Source organism: Xenopus laevis, chromosome 2L, assembly GCF_017654675.1.
Source record: "Xenopus laevis strain J_2021 chromosome 2L, Xenopus_laevis_v10.1, whole genome shotgun sequence".
Classification (NCBI taxonomy): Eukaryota; Metazoa; Chordata; class Amphibia; order Anura; family Pipidae; genus Xenopus; species Xenopus laevis.
The window spans coordinates 138,403,773-138,412,338 of NC_054373.1; the positions used below are offsets into that span (position 1 = coordinate 138,403,773).

The 8,566-nt window shown below is 37.8% G+C and overlaps 1 long non-coding RNA gene across 1 annotated transcript; it reads left to right on the top strand.

The window, feature by feature from the left end:
- The first annotated feature begins 1,688 nt into the window (after positions 1 to 1,688).
- Positions 1,689 to 7,763, top strand: LOC121400040. The gene is made up of 3 exons (XR_005965500.1): positions 1,689 to 1,762; positions 4,513 to 4,729; positions 7,314 to 7,763. It is a non-coding gene; the product is annotated as an uncharacterized LOC121400040 (long non-coding RNA).
- The last annotated feature ends 803 nt before the right edge of the window (positions 7,764 to 8,566 follow it).

Consider the following 8,566-nt stretch of genomic DNA (forward strand, 5'->3'; position numbering starts at 1 on the left):
TTTCTAACTCCAGCACAACTTATACTGCATAAAAAATGATTTAGCTCATTAATTCAGCCCTAAGTCAGTTTTATATAAAATAAATGATACGGGGAAACCTACAATGACTGAAAACAAAATTGAGACATACAGGAAGGAACAGATTTTGCTGTTTTCTCAAGCCAGCTATTAGCTTGTCCACATACCTGTAGGTTGCTATCTGGTAGCAAAAGAAAGAACAGGAATTATTTCAAGCAAATTCTGGAAAAAGAAGCTGGAAATCAAGAAGTTAATGATTTGAAGCATGCTAAATATAGAGCCTTCTATCAAATCGCTTGAAACTTTTCAGTCCTCTCTTCCTATATGCTGTTGAATTCCAGTTTTAGGATAGCAATTTAGATCAGTAACGGGACACTTCTGATGGAAACTGCTAAGCTGCAGATGGGTCTCCGTTTTATATCCATTGTGAAATATTTTTATGTCTGAACATTCCACCTTGCTGTAGGTTTTGTTTAATCTTAGCTATGTATTATCTACATTTCGCTCACATTCATCAGTAAAAGAACAGGAGCAGAATTTATTCCCCTGCTGAATAACTCTGTGCCAGAGCATATATATGACATGGTTTAGAGGAAGAAATCTTGAAACCCTTCTAAAGCTAGTTAAGCAATACAAATACATATTTAAACTACAGGTAGTTTGTGCTATAGAAGATGGAAGAAAAATCAAATACCTTTACATTTCCACAAAGGGCCAAATTTAACATAAAATGCCTAAGCACCCATTATTATTTATATATTATAGTGATACATCAAATGGACTGAGCAAACATATCTACATTTAGCAATTTGCACCAAAGCTCAGCTTTGCTTTCATTCACTGAAGGATCTTTAGAAACAAGGGCATTAATATAAGTCTAAAAAAGCCTGCCTGAAACCATTAATAGTATCTTTGACCTAATTTTAAAAAAAATTTGGTCCTCCTTGAACCTTTCTCAAAGCCAACTGTTGGTCTTGAAAAAATCCCAGTGAGAACCAAAACATTGACCTTATAAATTTGAATTTTTCCACTAATTTTCACCCATTAATAAATACTCTTCTAAAAATCCCATAGGAATGAAGAGAAAGTGGGTTAGTGTTTCTGTGTTGAACTTTAATTTTACAATTTGTCATCTGCCCCAGGGAGGCCCATTTATAAACATTCTGATTTTAGTAACCATGAAAAAAACTCATTTTCTCTAAAACCATGAATGCCATGTAATTTATTAAAACAGCCTAATATAAAAAGTACAAACAAATAAAAATTCGGAACTAATCTGAATACTAAGCAAAACCCCAAGAACTCTAAAAGCTCGAATTAAAGAAAACGTTTACACTTGGAAAGGGACAAATATCATTGGCCTCACATGACTTCAACAACTTATAAATGGCAAAATGTTTTTTTCAATGAATAAATGCACATTTCTCATGGTTTGAAGTAATTAGTATAATGCAAGTTTTATAGCACTAAAATACAGTTTGTGAACACAAACAAAATACGAATGTTAATAAGTTGACCTCTAAGTGATTGGAGGCGGCTAGGGTGTATTTATAGATCTGGGTCTCAATATCAGTGGTCACTAAATGACTGTCTAAATATATCAAGATATCATGTGCATAGAAGGTTTAAGTAATAACGAAAGCAAAAACTCAAAGGAGCCTGTTGTAAGTGAACAAGAGAAGCGAGAACATTTCAGACTCAGTACCTGCACCACAAAAAATTGGAGAGAGCATGCCTATGAAGGGTGAGATAGTTATCTTTAAAGACAGAAATCTGTGGAAGTAGACTTCTTTGTTTTTGAAGAACTTGACAGATTTCAGAAGAGGTTGTAGAAAAATATTTAATTGATTGTCGATGTAATTGAATGGAAAGCAAATGGTGAACATGGATTTGTTATTGTTTATGAGCCTAGAATAGTATTAATTGTTAGCTTGGTTGAGAGCAGAACTGGGGCACGACATGAGAAATTTATGGTGGAGAGTCAAAAGTCGACTTTTGTACAGGATTTTCTCCACATGTATTCTGCAGATCATATATAAGACAGAGCACAACATAGTATAGCCAGTGTAGCTAGGGTTATGATCATGACTGCTGGCCTGGGCTGAGGAATAGAATGTGGGAGAATGCTCTAAAATTACATAATAGATAAATTAGACTACTGCTACATAAAAATATGACTTAACTCCTGGATATAACCAATAATCAGTTGCCTGATCAGGTACTTAAACTTCAAGGTCATGAAGTGTCAAACTTAAGGTCATGTCACACAGGAGGTGACATTGGGCAGAGAGAAAAATATTATATTGAAAAGTAGAGTCTGCTTCATCCTTGCTGTATGTGGCATAGTTCTTCAGCAGTTGCAGTCTATTTATCAAGTTGTTTAAAAAAAATTGAAATCAAATACATTACACAGCACCTCCTGATCACCAGCCATCACCTGAATTTACTTGCCACCATAGACTATAATGAGTAATTCCATAAGAATAATGGCATAACCCATTAAAGGCTTATTAAACCTGATATTAGACCTGGTTTTAAAGGTTAGGGTATATCTTAATTATGCATTTAATACCTATTAAGTTTTATTTTTTTATATGAATTTTTCTGTGACATAAACTGGGTGGTTATTTGTTTATAAAGTCAGACATTGGTCTTGTGGTTTTTGTATATGATATAGAGGCAGAACAAGTCATTATTGTTGGCCTCTAGCAAAAAAGAACATACACGTCCTACAGGTGAAACAGGAGGTACTAGGACTGGGGCAACTGCGAGCATCCCAAATAAACATTCATTTACGGATAATATTAAGCAACAACACAATCAAGGCAAATTTTGAATATAGTACCTGTACTGAAAATTCAAGCTAAAAACTATGTTCAGTAATTTCATTCGATTAACCAAGGAAAGGGAAAAAATTAAATAAACCTCAGAGCATAAATAATTCATGGATTTATTTTCAAGCAGTTTGTTAAAGGTAAATGAGACCATACAAATCCTCAGGTATAATTACATTTTAGAATATGTCATTTGTGCTGTTGCCCTTTTAGCTGGTGATTTTTATGGGCTGAAAATTAGGCTCACAGGACGAACGTTTTCTGTACAACACTTTTTACAGTCTTTTTTTTTTTTTTTTAGAGAGATTGTAATTTATTTCTCACTTGAGATAATATGAAGCAGAGCGGCTCCATCTCATTCAAGTTCATCCAAGGCTGATCATTCTTATTGCTTATAACATGAGGCAGAGGCGTCTAATTCTTGCAGAAATCCTTCAGGGCAGCCCTGGCATCTTGATCATGTCTTGTAGTGACTGTTTGCTCACAGTACATCACATGCATGAATGTCCTAAAGGACTACTGAAGGGAGCAGAGGAGTCAGATATCAAGGGATTAGATGTTAGAGTTTTCCTATCTTTCTTTTCTTTTTTAACATTTGAAAGGTAACTATAGCCTCTGACAGTATAGTTCCTGTTATAGGGCAGCTGTAAATGCCTGTAGGAGGTACAGCCCAAAGTATATTTTACATGAAGATGTAATACCTCAATGTATGTTCCCTTCCTTTTGCCCTTTTGCTACTTAGGCACAGAATACAGATAAGAGAAAGCAAGTCAGCATCATATAGAACACGTTCTATAAGGATGTTAGTCAGTATATTTATTGCCCAGTATATTTATTGCCCAGAAATATAGAAGCCCCATGAAAATAGAGCTATATAGCAGGCCTATGCTCAATGGGGCCCTGTGCCTTTATCTTCTGACACCTTCAGTCTGCTCACCCTTTCTCCACCTCTATGCTCTACTTGATATGCAGGAATATATATCTATACAAAATCAAAGAATGCAGCTAATCCCCATGTTGCAATTAAAACCAGTTGGGTGCATGAGTGTGTGGCTTATATCACATATTGAACAAAACAAAATACCCCAACACTCCCATTATATAGCCTTAAGGAAAAAACAGATTGAAAGGAACATATATGTATGTGTGTATTTATATATTTTTTTTTGTATAGCACTCCTTGAGGGCAAAGCACTGTACAGCAAAACAATAAATTAGAAGTAACAAACAAGGGGTCATTGAAATAAAAAGTAACAATAAGTGCATTATTAAAAATACAATACAGATTAAGTGCTCAGTGTCAAGGTCACAAAAGGCTGGAGGACCCTACCCCGTAGTGCTTATAGTCTAAATGGGAGGGTGGGAGGGTAACAGACAGACACAATTCGGAGGGGTATTAAAGTGCTGTAGATTACAGTATGTTACACTGTCAAATAAGTGCCAGTTCCCAGTCCAGGAATGTCTGTATTTAGTAAGAAGAGACACTTTTAGTTACATGGTGTGTGTGTATATATATATATATATATATATATATATATATATATACACACACACGTTAGGCAGAGTATTCTAATCTAAAGTGTAAGTGTATATTACCCTTTTTACAATTAAAGCTATCCAAAAATTTGAGTTTCCCTCTGTTGCACGTATGATTTCCCAGCCCGTAGTGTCCTAAATGCGCTGACTAACCCTGAGGAGATCCAGCACCGATGAACCAGGAAGTAAACTGAAAGACGCCGAGGCTGTGGAACACGAGGCAACCGATACATCTGTGAGCAGGATCATAAGGAAAGCGGGTACATCGCGTGCAGGAGAGTCCTCCAGCTATATTGCACTGCGGGTTTTACTCCAACTTGCGAATGTGTCCGGGAAACCCTGTAAGTACCTACTAAGCCGATATTAGGATACTGCACATTGGTGTGCCTTATGTCTTTCTTGTATTTTCAAGCTAATAAATAATCGCTGGATACAAGGATTGTGAACTTAATACACAGACAGATTTTTTTCTCCGGATTTCTGCATAATACAGGGACAATCGAGTCGTTGAAGGGAAACACGAAGTTGGTGTACTTTATTTGTAAAGGAAGCGCATACAAAATCTAACTCTTATATATATGTAGGGACCCCTACTGGGTAATCTGCCCTGCAGCTTTAAGGCCCCCACCTTTTTCTTGGAGTGATCTGCCAGGAGAGAATGACACTCCCCTGCTACACTGCTATATAGTGTGTGTAGGGAGTGGCCACTTCCTCTTTGGCCTGTGGATGGTGATCCAGCTGGGTGTGCTCAGGAGAGCCTGGGCACAGCTAGGCCCAGAAAGGCCCATGTGCTTTGGAGAAGAAGTCGGGGACCAGGTAACCCCGTGAATGAGGAATAGTTACACTAGGGCAGTCTTGTCATAGTCTCTCTAGGAGAGAAAGGCAGAGAGGTGAAAGAGAAAGAGCAGCTGAAGCTCCAACAAGGATTTGCAGTAAGGGAGTAGCTTCCCAGAGGCTTTATGTGTTGCCTCCAGTCAGGAACCTCAGTGAAGAGGGACTGTAGGGTAGAAGCTGCTTTCCTGACAACTTCCAGGAGGGAATGTGTGTGAATACTGCAAATGCCTAATGGAGACCTTTCCTCTGTGAGAAATGCCTAATGCCTGCAGCTCTGTGTGAGAAATGTGCTATTGCCTCAGCTCCTGTGTGAGTACTAAACCTGTGGTCACTTGCCTTGTGCATAGTTAAATAAACCGTTTTCTGTTTTACTGCAAGAACCTCCTGGCGCCCATCTTTTGTTGTATGCACAGTAGCCTGGGGGATGTAGTTGCACTACACCATAGAGGGAACACTTCCACATGGCGAAGGCCCTGACCCTGTTGTGTGAAGTCGCGTGTAACCCATGCTTCTACTGCTAGCTGGACAGTTTAACTATTTGTGTGCTATGCAGCCCAAATAGGTGTTACATATATATATATATGATTGAGAATTGGCTGTGCACCCCTGAGATTGCTTGATTGGAGTGCGGATACTGAAGATATATATATAGAGTTAGATTTTGTATGTGCTTCCTTTACAAATTGATATTTTCCTATTCATGTTTAAATGAAATCTGGGCCCTGTCAAGAAAATGCGTGACATTTACTATATTGGATACTGAGCTGAATTTCAAATCTGCACCAGAAGTATTAGCTACTGTATATTGCAAAGGTAGTGTCACACAAACCTGTCAACTGTGACATTTATTTACTATTAAACAGAGGAAACACAGGTATATCAGCTTTAGCATGTGGAACATTGTCATCAAAGGTGATTTTTTTTGCTACTACACAAGTGCCATTTTATCAATGTAAAGCACTAAGTAACTTGCTGGCGCTATATAAATACATTCTGGTAAGAATTTTTGTAATATTATGGTTACTCTCTTTTTCATACATAACATGCTTTGTAAATATTTGCACAGTGTGACAAGAAGCTCCAGTAAGTAGCCCTATATGTACTTGGATAAAAAATTTAAGGGCAGATGTAACCAAAGCTGTTAGGCCCCCGGCACATGAAGAGATTTGTCACCAGCTATAAATCTGCGCAACGACGTATGACAAATCTCCTCAAAAATGCCTTCCCATTGCCTAACATTTGGATCACTGTAAGTAAAACAGCTTTTTAGGCAATAATAATGCATTTTCAGGGGATTACCCACCCACGGTAGTGCAGGTTTTACACAAGGGACACCAAAAAAGCCATGCCAAACAAATTGACCACATTTTCACTCTTCATTTATTGTGTCTAGTTATCAAATGCTAAAACCATTTTATCAAACAAAAAGATTACCTGTTAAAACCAATTGATATATAGGCTGATCTGTAAAAAGATTTGACCTGCTAGGAAAGTGGAAAATCTGATGAGTTTCCATCAGATGAACTTTGTTGATCTTTGATAAATCTGCCCCTTGCTGAGTAACAATTTTATAATGAAGATAATCCATTAATACCTGCTGTAAACTTCTTATGCAGCAAGCGTTGTATTGGTTGTAGAGGCATTTGGAACTGCCCACGGAAGTATAACCATTGCCAAAGCCAGGCCTAGGAATCTGAGTTTGAAAACTGAGTCTGGGTTTGAAACTGCATGGATACATAAATTAAAGACATTAACACCTAGAGGTTTGAATATAGAAATTGATTTAAAATGTTTTTTAACTGACTAATTTTAATTCATTTGTATCTATTTGTTTTTTTAAAAAAATTTTTATGATAATTATATCTGTTTCGCATAATGAAATTCGTTTTAACTTAATGATGTTAATTGATAGAACCACCCACGGACGGAATAAATGTCCCCCAAGGGAATATGGGAATTAACCTTTGCCCCTGAGGAAGTATTACCAATACGAAACGCGTTGGGCTGTATCTAAAACTCTGTTAAAATAAAGTCTTTATTTAAATTAGTTGGCACCGTATGTTTTCTCCCTTTATCGATTAAAATATACAGCATATGCAGAACCTGCCAAAGCGATCACGTCTCACATCAAGGAAGCTGTCGTCCCATACTGAAGCGCTTACCAACTGCGCTCGAGGAAGCGGCGGCTACTGACTGAAGAGAATTACCGGCATTGCTCCTTTCCCGCATCCAACAAATCCGCTTCAGATTCAGCGCCACCAGTCTAGCGGAGGGTTAACCGGCATCTCCCCCAGCGCTCCTGATCGAACATCTACACACAGGGAGATCCTTGACGATCAGATCATCACTGATCATATACGCATCTGTTACAAGTTAAAGGGGTAAGCGAGGACTGTGCACTGCAGTCCTAAAACTTTACCTACCTTATTGCACTATCCGAAGTTTCTTTCCCTGTAGGCACCATTCGTAAAGGAGGCTTGATTATCTCTATCGTGTTGAGAACACTTAATTGGCATGAATATCACAAGGAGTTTGTGAGTAGTTTTATTCTGCAAGATCGTACGTTTTCCTTTTACAGGCTTGCTGCACTATCAGGCATATTTTTTTCTTTTCAGATTTTGGGACAGATATACTGTTGCCTCAGCGCACCCTACCCTATTTGAATTCTAGGAATCTGAGTGCCCTAATGATACACGAACAGGAGGACGGCACTACGGTAAAAAAGAAGGTTTTTATTGCAAAGTACTGCAGAAATACATAGGTCTTACGCATTTCGGGAACACATTCCCTTAATCATAGGCTAGGAATCTGAGTGCCCTAACACTACCCAAAGCTGCCAAACACAAAACCAATCCCTCCCCCACTGTATTGATCACTGCCATTGCTATTTGCAAGGTTCCTTGTCTCCCATATTCTGTGTGAAAAGAGAGCAGTAGGAATTGCAAAATTTCCACCCATAAAATTGTTCCATTGACAACTGCCTGCCCTGCTTACCCCTACTTCTGGCCCTGGGAAGTGCAATAATTGCAAGCACCAATATACATTGTCTACTTTTTGACTTTTAATTAAAAAGTTATTAGTGTACATTTTGGGGCCCATTTACTGGAGTTGGAGTGAAGGAATAGAATAAAAAAAATTCTGAATTTCGAATGTTTTTGACTATTCAACCATTAGATAGTCTAAGTACTGTCTCTTTAAAAAAAACTTTGACCCCCTACCTCGCCATCTAAACCCATTGGCTTTGTAAGCTTTTTTTGGTCGAAGAAAAATTGTTTGATTGATGGATTAAAATCCTTTGAATCGAACGATTCGAAGGATTTAATCGTTCGATCAAACGATTTTTT